This window comes from Schistocerca cancellata, chromosome 2 (assembly GCF_023864275.1).
Source record: "Schistocerca cancellata isolate TAMUIC-IGC-003103 chromosome 2, iqSchCanc2.1, whole genome shotgun sequence".
Classification (NCBI taxonomy): domain Eukaryota; kingdom Metazoa; phylum Arthropoda; class Insecta; order Orthoptera; family Acrididae; genus Schistocerca; species Schistocerca cancellata.
The window spans coordinates 79436335-79449363 of NC_064627.1; positions in this window are offsets into that span (position 1 = coordinate 79436335).

Genomic DNA, 13029 nt, shown 5'->3' on the forward strand with positions numbered 1-13029 from the left:
ATGGGTAGATCACGTAACTAATGAAGAGCTACTGAATAGAATTGGGGAGAAGAGGAAACTGTGGGACAACTTGAGTAGAAGAAGGGATCGGTTGATAGGACACATTCTGAGGTATCACCAGTTTAGTATTGGAGGGAAGCGCGGAGGATAAAAATCGTGGAGGGAGACCAAAACACGAATACAGTAAGCAGATTCAGAAGGATGTAGGTTGCAGTAGTTACTCGAAGATGAAGAAGCTTGCACAGGATAGAGTAGCATGGAGAGATGCATCAAAGCAGTATCTAGACTGAAGAACACAACAGAAACAACAACAGTAATAGTAATAGTATTAGTACTCCTATTATCACTAACAGTGGCAGAGCAATGAAGGCACTGCCATTGTTACATTTATTACCTCATAATCGGTATTATTTACTCATATTGCCACTGTCGACACAAATAATCCTAATAATATTTGTAAAATTAAAGTTATTATTTCTTAAGTAACTATGAAATAAAAAACCTTGTGTATGTGCGAAAAACCTGATTCTGTGGAAGAGAGTGCCTAATGGCCTAATAAGTCCGGGTTGATTAAAGAAATAAATGAAATATACTCTGGTCTTCAATGTGTACATGGATGCCTCCTTTTCGCCGCGATGCACACACGGTGAAGCGGTACAGTAGTTTCCGCTCTATAAGCAGCAGGTTTCGCTGCTCGCTCGCACCGTGAAATACAGACAGAGGCGGCTCTGCCGCCAATTTTATTGCACGACGCGTCCGGCCGCGGGTGCAACAGAACCCATGTGGACGGGTGGAAAGGAATGTGTCAGGCACCATGATACGTATTTATATGTGACGTGTATTATGCATTTCTTGTACGTGAATGTGAATCTGCACATGAACTTTCCTAATCCTCCTCACACCTTTCCGTAAGCGTGGCCAACTTTTAGTTGGGAAGTAGTTCTGTAGTATAGTAGTGCCCACCTCACTCCTGGGTAGGGGATCAGAGAGACATCACTGGCGGTAAAAGTCAAAGGCGTTCCAGTGTCACAAGATTTGCGGTGGAGAGGTTGGTCACGGCCAAGTGGTGCAACCATCCCCTCCACCGGGGCCCAGGAAGACCTCCGGGTGCCCGCCATATTCGAGGAGGGTAACAGAAGACGGGTAAGTGAGCAGACGTGCCCTGTCTCATGTTCACGCACGGAAGAGAGGTATTTGAATAATTGTACTAATTCTTTTATTTACAGCTTTGGATTGTGTAAGGAAACGAATGTTCTCGTTTAATTTCGGAAATATGACCCCCTCTGGTCCCCAGTTTGCCCGTTATCCTCCTCACATAGAGGATGTCCTATGTAAAATATTTGGAGAGTTTGGTGGTATACATTTTGCCAACGCAATTCCGTCCTGCCCATAGACATGTGCGCGCAGATTAGTATGTAATATACCCGAGCTATAAGTTGTAAAATTGTAATATCTGTAAACTGGAACAATTGCTGTAAGCGCTGTAAAGTCGAGTGATAATGTTCAAAATAAATAGGTAATCAACTGTCATCAATCTTTAACATACCATAAAAATCACAAAGAAGTCAAGTTAAAGGAATTCATTTAAAATAAAAGATATAGAATGCAGGGACCCACACACTAGCGTGTGAGCCGTCCAGCCCCTTGCCTAGTATCGTACAGAAAGGGCATGCTCTCTAGGTAGCGCTCTCAAGCTCCGCTCCCTAGTTATCCGTTGCGCAATTTTCATTCAGTGCTTGACGACATCAACATTCATCTGGGGTCCTTAGGCAAGGAGGTTTGACGGGAAACTTTCAACGGGCTAAATCTGTTCTGCAATGTCGCTCACAACATCAGTGTTTATTGGTACAACGATGGATTTTCGTCGACCTTCTCGATTTCACCGCTGAAGCAAAGGCGAACACGATGATATTTTGCAAACCGATTTCGGGCACCGTTTTCTGAAAGCGAACTCCTCGGAGAACACCTCTTCATATAAGTAAACTTAGTCCCAGATTTTTGTTGTAGGCCAGTCTCTGTAAGACCTGGCCCATGCGCTTGCGCACAGGGTACGTCTGTTCCTGGTTATCGACTGAGGCAAAACGGCGCGAATGCACAGTGTATGACACAGCGACAATGTGGGTCGAAGGACACGTGGATACTGTACAACGATCTTATCCGTCGCCATCAGCACGCGGCACGCAAGCACGAGAATTCGTAAAGGGTTTGTGAGGGGACACTTTATTTGATAAATGTACAAAATGGTGACGTGAAGACATAGTGTAAGCCGCAAGTTTGTCACACAACGCCACAGTGGCTGCAGAACGAGCAAACCGATGAGACTACGCCACTGAAAAAACCTCAAGAGCAGGAGAACATTTTTGGAGGAGACAGGAGGAGACAGTGTTTTCCAGCTGGAGACCTAGAGGAGGATATATGGACACACTTCTGCGCTGTCGTAGACTTCGCCGAGTCAGCTGCGACTTCGAGGAGTAGCCTTGGCAATGCCACTGGCAATTAATGCGCACTTCTGGTGATGCGTCACGGGTTTTCCCGTCATGTTGATGACCACCTAGCTGACGACATGACGGCTGTGAGCTGTCAGGGCTCCCCAGCTTTCGCCACCGCTTCCAGACCGGGAAACCGGAAGCTTTCGCCTCATCCCGCTGTGGGCAGGAACTCGTAATGACACACGACGCGTGCTGCTATCGATGCCCAGGCAAAACGCCTTGCGAGTGTTTGCTGTCCGAGCTGAGCTACTTGTTAATATTTGCTTTGCCTCTGTCAGTCACTGCAAATACACCGTCACGTTGTATTGTGCTGACTTCTAATAGTCCACTACACGCTATTAGCAACGTTATTGTTTGATTTCCTGCTGTGTCATATTTCGGTGTAACATCTCAACATATTCTCCTTCGAGTTTATACACACAGAGTAGCGTGTTTAAATTTGCCTTATGGTAAGCAGGCAATTTATTGAAGACCTTGAGAAAAGTAATCTGACATGAAACAATTGCTGGTGAAACTCAAGCCTCAGTACGTAGTTTACTAAATGAGAACAGGCACTTCTAAATGGCGATCGAAACAACAGGTATGATTCTTTATCAAAATCGTAGACATAACATTTCACGACGGGAGCACGTGCCAAAACACATTTCTGACTCCCGGAATGCATCAAAAGCAGACAATGTTTATGACATCGGATTTCGTACATCAAAGTTCGCATTTTATGTTATCACAAATCACTGTTTTATCTGTATCTTGGAGTGAAAGGTGTAGTCAGAATTGTGTGTGTAACATTGCAGTAATTACAGTGTCCAGTCACATTAGTGTGACAAGCTGTCAGAAGCCTGAATACCACCTTATGTAGCGCAGACCGCTCCGAGATGTGCATCAAGAGCGTCAGCGAGGTTCTGTAAGGTAACGACAGAAATTTCGATCCATGCGACTGCAGTGTCATGGCCAGATGCGCTAAGTTTCTCGGTCGAGAAAAATAGGGGCGGTCCCACAGGTTAGCGATTGTGTTTTGATTGGAAGAGTCTGGTGGTCATCGGAGAACAATGAACACATCCTGGTGCTCTTCGAATCCAAGACCACTGCATGCTGTGTGACACGTTGCGTTGTCCTGTTGCTAGATGCTTTCGTGCCGAGGAAACACAGACTGCCTATAGGGGTTCACTTGATCCGTTGTGCCTTCCAGAACGATGAGATTACCAAATAAATGCCATGAAAGCATTTCCCAGACAAAACTCTCACCCCCTCCGGCCTGAGCCATTCCGACGATTTTTGCAGGTTGTTTGCTTTCAGAGGTTTCACCCCTTACACGCCGACAGCAATCTGCCTAAAGGAACATAAAACGTGATTCATCTGGAGAGACCACGGGTCGCCATTCAGTGGACGTCCAGTTTCGGTATTAGCGTCTACGTCAGCGGTGGACATGGTCAGAATGGATGTACGTACCTGAAACCTTCTGCAGAGGCCCACACGCAGCATCGTTCGCTGATCGGTCGTAGAGGAGGCGTTATTACTAGCTCCTTGGTTCATCTAGGAGGTCTGTTGTCCAACAGTTCACATCTCCGAACCAACCATTCAACCGTTTCATCTGTAGCCCGTGGTGAACCACAGCTGTTTCGGCGCCGGATTTTTGAGCCATTTCGCCACGCACGGTATACTTTAACAACGACGGCACGCGAACAGTTAAGAAACTGTGATTCTTCAGTTTCTCCCGGCGTACTTGTTGCTCTAACAGTCCACGGGTATACTGCCGGTTCATAGTGCCCAACGGGCATAATATTTCGGCGATCAGACATGTCGCCATCGTCAGGTGCGCTGACGAACTGAGCTCCTGAGGGCGGCCGGCAGATTTAAATCCCCTCTCCCCGCGGGCCGCTCTCTTCGCCGTCCGCACCTGCCCTCAGGAGCTCAGTTCGTCAGCGCACCTGACGATGGCGACATGTCTGATCCCCGAAATACTGTACCCGTTGGACACTATGAACCGGCAGTATACCCGTGGACTGTTCGTGCAGTTAAAATACTAATCCGTTTCAGAATTGCTTCCACCCTTCACCTGAAAGCCAATAACCACTCCATTTTAGACGTCAGGCAAATAGCACCCTTTCCGCACTACGGCAACAACTATACTGTTTTCGCGTCCACCCGACACGATTTGTGTAGTGAATTGGCAGGAGCCAATTCACGGGGTTTGGAGGAAGCCGAAAGGTACGCGTTAATCTCACGCAGACTGGCGTGAGGTCTGGAACAGTAAAGTAGTTGAGTCTAAGAAGAAAAGAATGTAGTTGCTGGAATACTTAACTTTAATCCATAATTGGTGTACCTCGCTCTTGTTGATACTTTATATAATCTCAATATAACTGGTAATGGCGCCTTGCTAGGTCGTAGCAATTGACGTAGCTGAAGGCTATGCTAACTATCGTCTCGGCAAATGAGAGCGTATTTGTCAGTGTAGCTTCGCTAGCAATGTCGGTTGTACAACTGGGGCGAGTGCTAGGACGTCGCTCTAGACCTGCCGTGTGGCGGCGCTCGGTCTGCAATTACTGACAGTGGCGACACGAGGGTCCGACGTATACTAGCGCACCGCGGCCGATTTAAAGGCTACCACCTAGCAAGTGTAGCGGCTGGCGGTGACACCACAATTTGAATCCTCTCCGCTGACGGTGCTGCCACCTGTCATCTGTGAATGGTTATTGCACGTTGGCGTGGAACAGTGTAGGTGGTAGTGTAACGTCCCCTTACAACAAATTATACAAGACTGTGCTTAAACTGACACACAATATTTTTAGCGCAACGCAATCTGACTATCAAATATCCCTACAAAAGAATGGCCCTGACTAACATTAAACTATACCTTTCACAGATCACTTACCTCACAAAAATCCTCATTACTCGAACTACTGCAATACACCAAGCGCCACTACTGCCAGCTAAATAAAAGATTCAAACTACAGAAGGCACTAACTACTGATAGGGATAGTTAGCAAATGAAAGATTTTAATGGGGAACAAACAATGTATTTACCTTAATATCATCACAAGTCATAATATATGTAATTTCAAAACTCCGCCATCTCTCTCCTCACATCCACCACTGCTGGCGGCTCACCTCTAACTGCGCAACGCTACGCACTGTTCTCATCCAGCTGCCGCTGCCCAACACTACAATGGCAGACAACAATGCAAACTAGCCACAGACTGCACACAGCACAGCCAGTGATTTTCGTACAGAGCGCTACGTCACGTTGCCAATAAGAAAACATAAACAGCCTACTTACATAGCCCCCATGCTCCCCACAAAAAATTTTACAAATTGTTTTGGGCAGTGGACAATAATGATTTGATAAAATTTTTCATAATCACAATAACAAAGAAATCAAATGCACACACTTATTGATACAATGTTGGTCAAAAGCTAAAATTTTCTCACAGTCCATAAAGACAGTCCAGATTGTTCATCACAGTAAAATTTCAGTGTTTTTTTTTTCAAAGTCTGAGCAGTAAAAGAAAATGCACACTGAAGTAGTGGATTTCCATGCAGTCTTGAAGTAGTGTTGTCCTTCCAACGGAAAGACAGTGCTGACTCTTGACATGCTGACAGGTAATGGGCCACAACAGAGCAAACCCACAGCAGAGTCATTCGACGTTTTGAAGAAGATTGGGAGGTAGGTCATCACAGAGCAGACCCAATGTAGTCCTGGTAGAGATTACGGTATTGGTGGGCCACCAGAGGCGCAGACCCACTGCAGTCCTTGTAGAAATAATGGTACTGGTGAGTCAGCAAAGGTGTAGACCCACTGTAGTCCTTGTAGAAATAATGGTATTGGTGGGTCATCAAAGATGCAGACCCACTGTAGCCCTTGTAGAGATGGCCAGCAGCCATCTGCTGCGACTGTGCAGGTGCACAATCCCCATCGAAGAGTCTTGCAGAGAAGATAGCAAGTCCATAAACCATAACTTGTGCACGCACAAAGTTTTTGGAATTGTCCTTACAAGGGAACCTCCCCATCGCACCCCCCTCAGTTTTAGTTATAAGTTGGCACAGTGGATAGGCCTTGAAAAACTGAACACAGATCGATCGAGAAAACAGGAAGAAGTTATGTGGAAATATGAAAAAATAGGCAAAATATACAAACTGAGTAGTCCATGCGCAAGATAGGCTATATCAAGGAAAGTATGAGCTGAGGAGCGCCGTCGTCCCGTGGTTAGCGTGAGCAGCTGCGGAACGAGAGGTTGTTGGTTCAAGTCTTCCCTCGAGTGAAAATTTTAACTCTTTATTTTCGGTTTACATGACAAACTCTTATGTTTTCATCACTTTTTTGGGAGTGATTATCACATCCACAAGAAAACCTAAATCGGGCAAGGCAGAAGAATCTTTTTACCCATTCGCGAAGTGTATAAGTTAGGTGGGTCAACAACATATTCCTGTCATGTGACGCACATGCCGTCACCAGTGTCGTATAGAATATATCAGACGTTTTCCGGTGGAGGAATCGGTTGACCTATGACCTTGCGATCAAATGTTTTCGGTTCCCATTGGAAAGGCACGTCCTTTAGTCTACTAATCGCACGGTTTTGCGGTGCGGTCGCAAAATACATACACTAAACGTATTACAGTGAACAGAGACGTCAATGAACGAACGGACAGATCATAACTTTGCAAAAATATAGAAAGTAAACTTTTCACTCTAGGGAAGACTTGTAACTTCGCAAAAATAAAGAAAGTAAACTTTTCACTCTAGGGAAGACTTGAACCAAGGACCTTTCGTTCCGCAGCTGCTCACGCTACCCACGGGACCACGGCGCTCATGAGTTCACACTATCCTTGATGTTGCCTATCTTGCGCATGGGCTATTCAGTTTTTTATATTTTGCTTATTTTTTCATAGTTCCAGACAACTTCTTCCTGTTTTCTCAATTGATCTATATTCTGTTTTTCAAGTCCTATTCACTGTGCCAACTTATATCTAAATCTGAGGGGGGTGCGATGGGGAGGTTCCGTTGTTAGAAGTCTTGCAGACAATATAGCAAGTCCATAAACCACCACTTGTCCACTCAAGAAATTTTTGGAATTGTCCTTAGAACCAACAATGCTGTTATCCAGTCCCTTGCTGAATTATTAACACACGTGCAAACACTAACAGTCCCTACTTCTCACATATTGTCCATATACTATGACCAAAAGAAACGTGTGCAGTGAAATGAATGCTTACAAGTTACTTAATGTGATAAACTGGTGTCAATTACAATTTTATAACATAAGAATACAATTACTAAGGTACAAAATACATCTCTCTCCTCACATCCACCACTGCTGGCGGCTCACCTCTAACTGCGCAGCGCTACGCACTGTTCACATCCAGCTGCCGCTGCCCAACACTACAATGGCAGACAACAATGCAAACTAGCCACAGACTGCACACAGCACAGCCAGTGATTTTCGTACAGAGCGCTACGTCACGTTGCCAATAAGAAAACATAAACAGCCTACTTACAGTAGTTTGAATAGTAGTAAACCGTGCATTTTTCAATTGAAATTCCGTGAGTACTGAGTGTAATCCTACATTGTGCACGTTTACTAGGCCCAGATGAAATACTTCCACATAATGTGACAAAGTAAATAGTTATGCAGCATCCGCAGTTTGGACGAAATAGTCTCACATAATTTGAGAAAATAAATAAATAAAGTTTTAAGTAGGCATCATACACACGATACGTTTGTTATGAATGATATGTAGCAGAAACATGGACCAGAGAATAGTAGCGGAACATTGTACAACAAGGCGCACCAGCTCCCGCTGTGCTGAAGTCGCTAAGGCTGCTTTGTGGACAAGCTGTAACGCCTTTACCAGTGAATACATTGAATTCATGAGGTGTATCTGAAGATACACTTTGCGTTATATAGGGTAAGGCGTTACATGTGCTACAAAAAAGTTGGCTCTGTGAAACATACAAGGTGTGAATTTTAAGTTGACAAACCAGAATAAATCTAAAAATAAGCTTTACACGAAAAAATGTGTAGAATCCAAAGCTGATTATTTACGAGGGGGACATCTGCTGGTGTAAAATGTGCTCTCCACGCCAGCGTTTGAGGCGGGAAGCAACTTCAAAATTTCAAATGGGAACCCCCATTTTTTATTGCTGAATCAGATTGTACATAAAAGAACTACGTACATTTCGTCTTAAGCGTTTGTTTTGATTCTTGGTAGTTGGCGCTGTAATTCGAGAAAATTCATAAAAAAATACTTATTTACTTCGTAAATTTTGATTCGCTTAAACTAAAACTCTTGCATGGAAAATTGTTAAGGAAAATAAAAAATACTTATTTACTTCATAAATTTTGATTCTCTCCCCATAGGGTGGGGTTTGAGAGAGAGGAATTAGAGTTTTACGAATGTTGACCCACTTACCCGAATCTGCTGAAAAAATTCATACAGCAGTTGGGTCAACATTTGTAAAACTCTAATTCCTCTCTCTCAAACCCCAACCTATGGGGTGAGAGGAAGCCTTTTAGCTTTAGCGAACCAAAATTTACGAAGTAAACAAGTATTTTTTATTTATCCTTAACCATTTTCTACGCAAAAATGAGAACATTGATTTTCTTGAATTACAGCGCCAACTACCAAAATCTAGACAAATGTTTAAGACAAAATATACGTAGTATTTTTATGTAGAATCCGATTGTGCAATAAAAAATAGGGGTTGCATTTGAGATTTTAAAGTTACTTCCCGCCCCACCTCCAGGGGGTTTGGGTGGAGGGCTAATTTTAGCACCAACAGATGTCTCCTTCGAAAGTAATCAGCTTTGGGTTCTACATATTTTTTCGTGTGAAACTTATTTTTCGGTATATTCTGGTTTGTCATCCTAAAATTTACACCCTGTATTACACTTCCAATTCTTAACGCAAGGTGAGAGGGCAGGAAAAAGGACACAGAGCAGCAGTAACATGATTTACAAGTGAGCCACAAAAGCAGCATGACAACTCACCCCCCCCCCCCCCCCCTTGCCAGACTACCGTCGAACATTAGCTAAGAAACGGAAGAAGTTCCCTTTATACCTAAAGCTGCAAGCACGTACCACAGAAGCCTGAACATGAAATAAATCAGAGAAAGCATCTTCTGTGAAACTGTAGCCTCTGCACTTATCTAAAAATATTAAAACACGGCGTTAAAGTATAGGGTTCTGAAATGTGCTCGCCACAAAGCAAAGGAACGACAAACTAGCGTGCCCGTCACCAGGTTAAAAAAAAGGTAATTATTAGAAGTCTAGCGTCCTGGCAAAACTTGGAAGGGCCCATCATTTCAGAAGGAGGTACGCTTCGGCCGTGTTGTCCCTTTCTGCTGGCGGGTGTTGTCCAACACTTGCCACTACTCTGTCGTATCTTTTCCGCTTCCCCTACCGTAAATCCACGGCTGACCTTCTGACTCAAGAGCAAGGCGATGCTCTGTAGGGGAGTGGCATTTTTACCACAGCGGCCTCAAGCTTCCCTCTTATATTTCCGTGTGCCACTGTTTATTCGCAACTGCTGGTCGTACACAGCTACCTGGCAAGGGCACCCATTCTCCCTTACTTTTTTCAAGGGTAGTTTGAAGGCTAGTGAGCCAGAAAACATTTGTCTGCAACGTACGTGTCAACGAGTGTGCGAACGAAACTATACTGCTATGTACTTCCAGGGCAGTGCAATTCGTTTTATAGAGTTTGTTATGATAGTTGCACTCATCTTGATCTACCGTACTCCAAGAACTAATACTCTACACGACAGAAAGGCAAACAGGTGTTACTGTCCAACCTTGGAGTAAGGCATTAACAGAAGTCACGTCATTACGTAAACTGCAATTTATCTTAGAGTACCAACTGGCGTTGTTTCTTATTACGAGGTAATAACAAATTACTCACCTGAGTAGGCAAAAGAAAGTACTGTATGTACTTCATGTACAAAGAAGTGCATCAGCAGTTGTCTGTCAGCGATGTCTTGCTCTTGCTCTAGCTTATTCACCTTCAAGCACCAGAGCTCTTATGCTGGGTCCAACATGCTCCGTAGAGGATGCACCTTGAAGCTATTCCGTCACTTTGATGTTGTAGCACCAGCTAGAAACTTCATTGATTCATTTATCATACAAGATATCAGAATGTATTTAGATACATTATGGATTATTTTGAGCAATAAGGCATCCAGTTCCGCATTATCTTTGCCCTCAGATGACTCAACGGCTCAGCGTCGACTACGTAACTACATTACTCTGACTCGAGACTTCTTGGATCCAGGTGCCATGAATGAAGGCTAATGGAGGACACCTGAGACGAATATGAAGTTCTTGGAGCAGGTGTTGTCTTTCCGCAAATAGTGTTTCTTTTCTAGATCTCTTGTGGCTATAATGTATGTTCCCAGTCCTGTGATTCTGAACACAAGGTCGGAAGCACAGAACAGAATCTTAAAACGGAGGAAGCCTACCTTCTTATGCTCTTGTTTCATCGCCATTATGTCTTGTGACTTCATTCTCCATCTATATGCTATTTCATGCCGCACTGCTGACGCAGACAATTCAACTTTGCTATCGCCATTCTGAATATCTGTTTACTGCACCGAGACAAAGTCGTAATGCAGGCGAACATCAGCTCCTGGAATTACACAACACTGTGAGCACGGGTGTTTACCGTGTGGACCACTTGTAGCACAAGAGATACTGTCTTCGTCTGTGCCTTCTAACGACGATGCAGACATAGACTAACGTCTCTGTTTTGAGAGTCTGATCAAAAAACGAAACTTCAAATGGAAAAATGATAGTTATTCGTAATTCGAAACGTCCAACTCTATTTCACGTAAACATGGTGCCGGCAGCGTTTTCAAAGCTATGCGATATTTTTCTCCACATCGGCGCTGGCCCCCATTTTTCGACTTTCCGACGAATAAGGCTGAAGAGTTGTGTAGGTAAACTTTTAATATATACCGTACAACCCAAACCATTCAGTTCGTAATCGACTTAGTTATTTTTTCTGGCCGAGAAACTGAATGTCAGAAGAAGCACTCTTAGTACAGAATACATGTAAAAATACCATCACGGATGGGTTTCCAAAATATCACGATTGCCAGCTTTGATTACCCATTTTGTCAATGCAGTTTATGTACCAAAGACAAATGCACAAATGACGCAATCCTCAGAATTCATTGCTTATTCTAATACCTAGGAGAAATCCTCGTGGGTTAATAGTGAATCTAATATCTTGAATAAAGTGATGCAGTCGTCTACAGTAAATCATAATACTGTTAAAGAGAAGACATAGCAGATGGAGAAACTTCAGAGGTACACCTCACAACAGAAAGTCAATATTATGGACTACTGAATATGGAACATTATTTGCCGGCCGGAGTGGCCGAGTGGTTTAGGCGCTACAGTCTGGAGCCGCGCGACCGCTATGGTCGCAGGTTCGAACCCTGCCTCGGGCGTGGATGTATGTGATGTCTTTAGGTTAGTTAGGTTTAAGTAGTTCTAAGTTTTAGGGGACTGATGACCACAGAAGTTAAATCCCATAGCGCTCAGAACCATTTTTTGGACATTATTTTCTTAGTGTACATTGATCATTACAGTCACAGAATATATACCAGAAAATGAAATCCCCAAGGAAGTATTTATGGATGATAGAAGAATTCTATGAATCGTGGTAAGATTCCGAGTAAGTAACAACGCTGTGAAGATGAAAACGGTTGCCAGTCACTGTGGCCGAGCGGTTCTAGGCGCTTCAGCCTGGAACCGCACTGCTGCTACGGTCGCAGGTTCGAATCCTGCCTCTGGTACTGCTGTGTGTGATGTCCTTAGGTTAGTTAGGTTTGAGTAGGCCTAAGTCTAGGGGACTGATGACAGATGTTAAGTCCCATAGTGCTTAGAGCCATTTTTTGAAAACAGCTCTTTACATTACCGCCTCAGGCAATTAACAACAACTGCTTCCCTCAAGATGCATTAAGAGGCTCTCAACAAATTAACATCGTTAACCACGTGATAGAGAAATAAGTTCAGCTATTCAGTTGAGTTCTAAGGGTTTACGGAACAACCGGCTGTTCTTCTTGAAGTGTTTAGTACGAGGACTTTGTGGTGATAGTATATTTGTTGTCAGATTGCCGGCCTATGACCGTTCCTCACTGCTGTTCGTTCTTTGGGTGATATATGTACACTGATCGTTATCTGTTTCTCCCTTTCCGACTGACATATTGCGATGTTTGTTTTCTACACAGATGTTTTTAATGTAACAGGTACCAACCAACTTCTTATCTTTTTCGTTCTACTAAAAATGTCATCATTTGTTATCTAGCTGGTCCTTTTAATTTTCATAATGCGATTCCAAGATAATCTCTTAAACGAATGTGTCAGTTTTCACCCTCCGTGTCCAAAATCCTGGATTCATATAATGCTCGCTTCCAATTTTGCTTCCACACAAGTAAACAGGTAGAAGCACATCCGTTGGGCATACATAATTTTTACTAGGGCAATTGGCTATTTTCTTAGATACGTTAAAAGAATGGTTCGGATTGTTGTTATTCTGAGTGA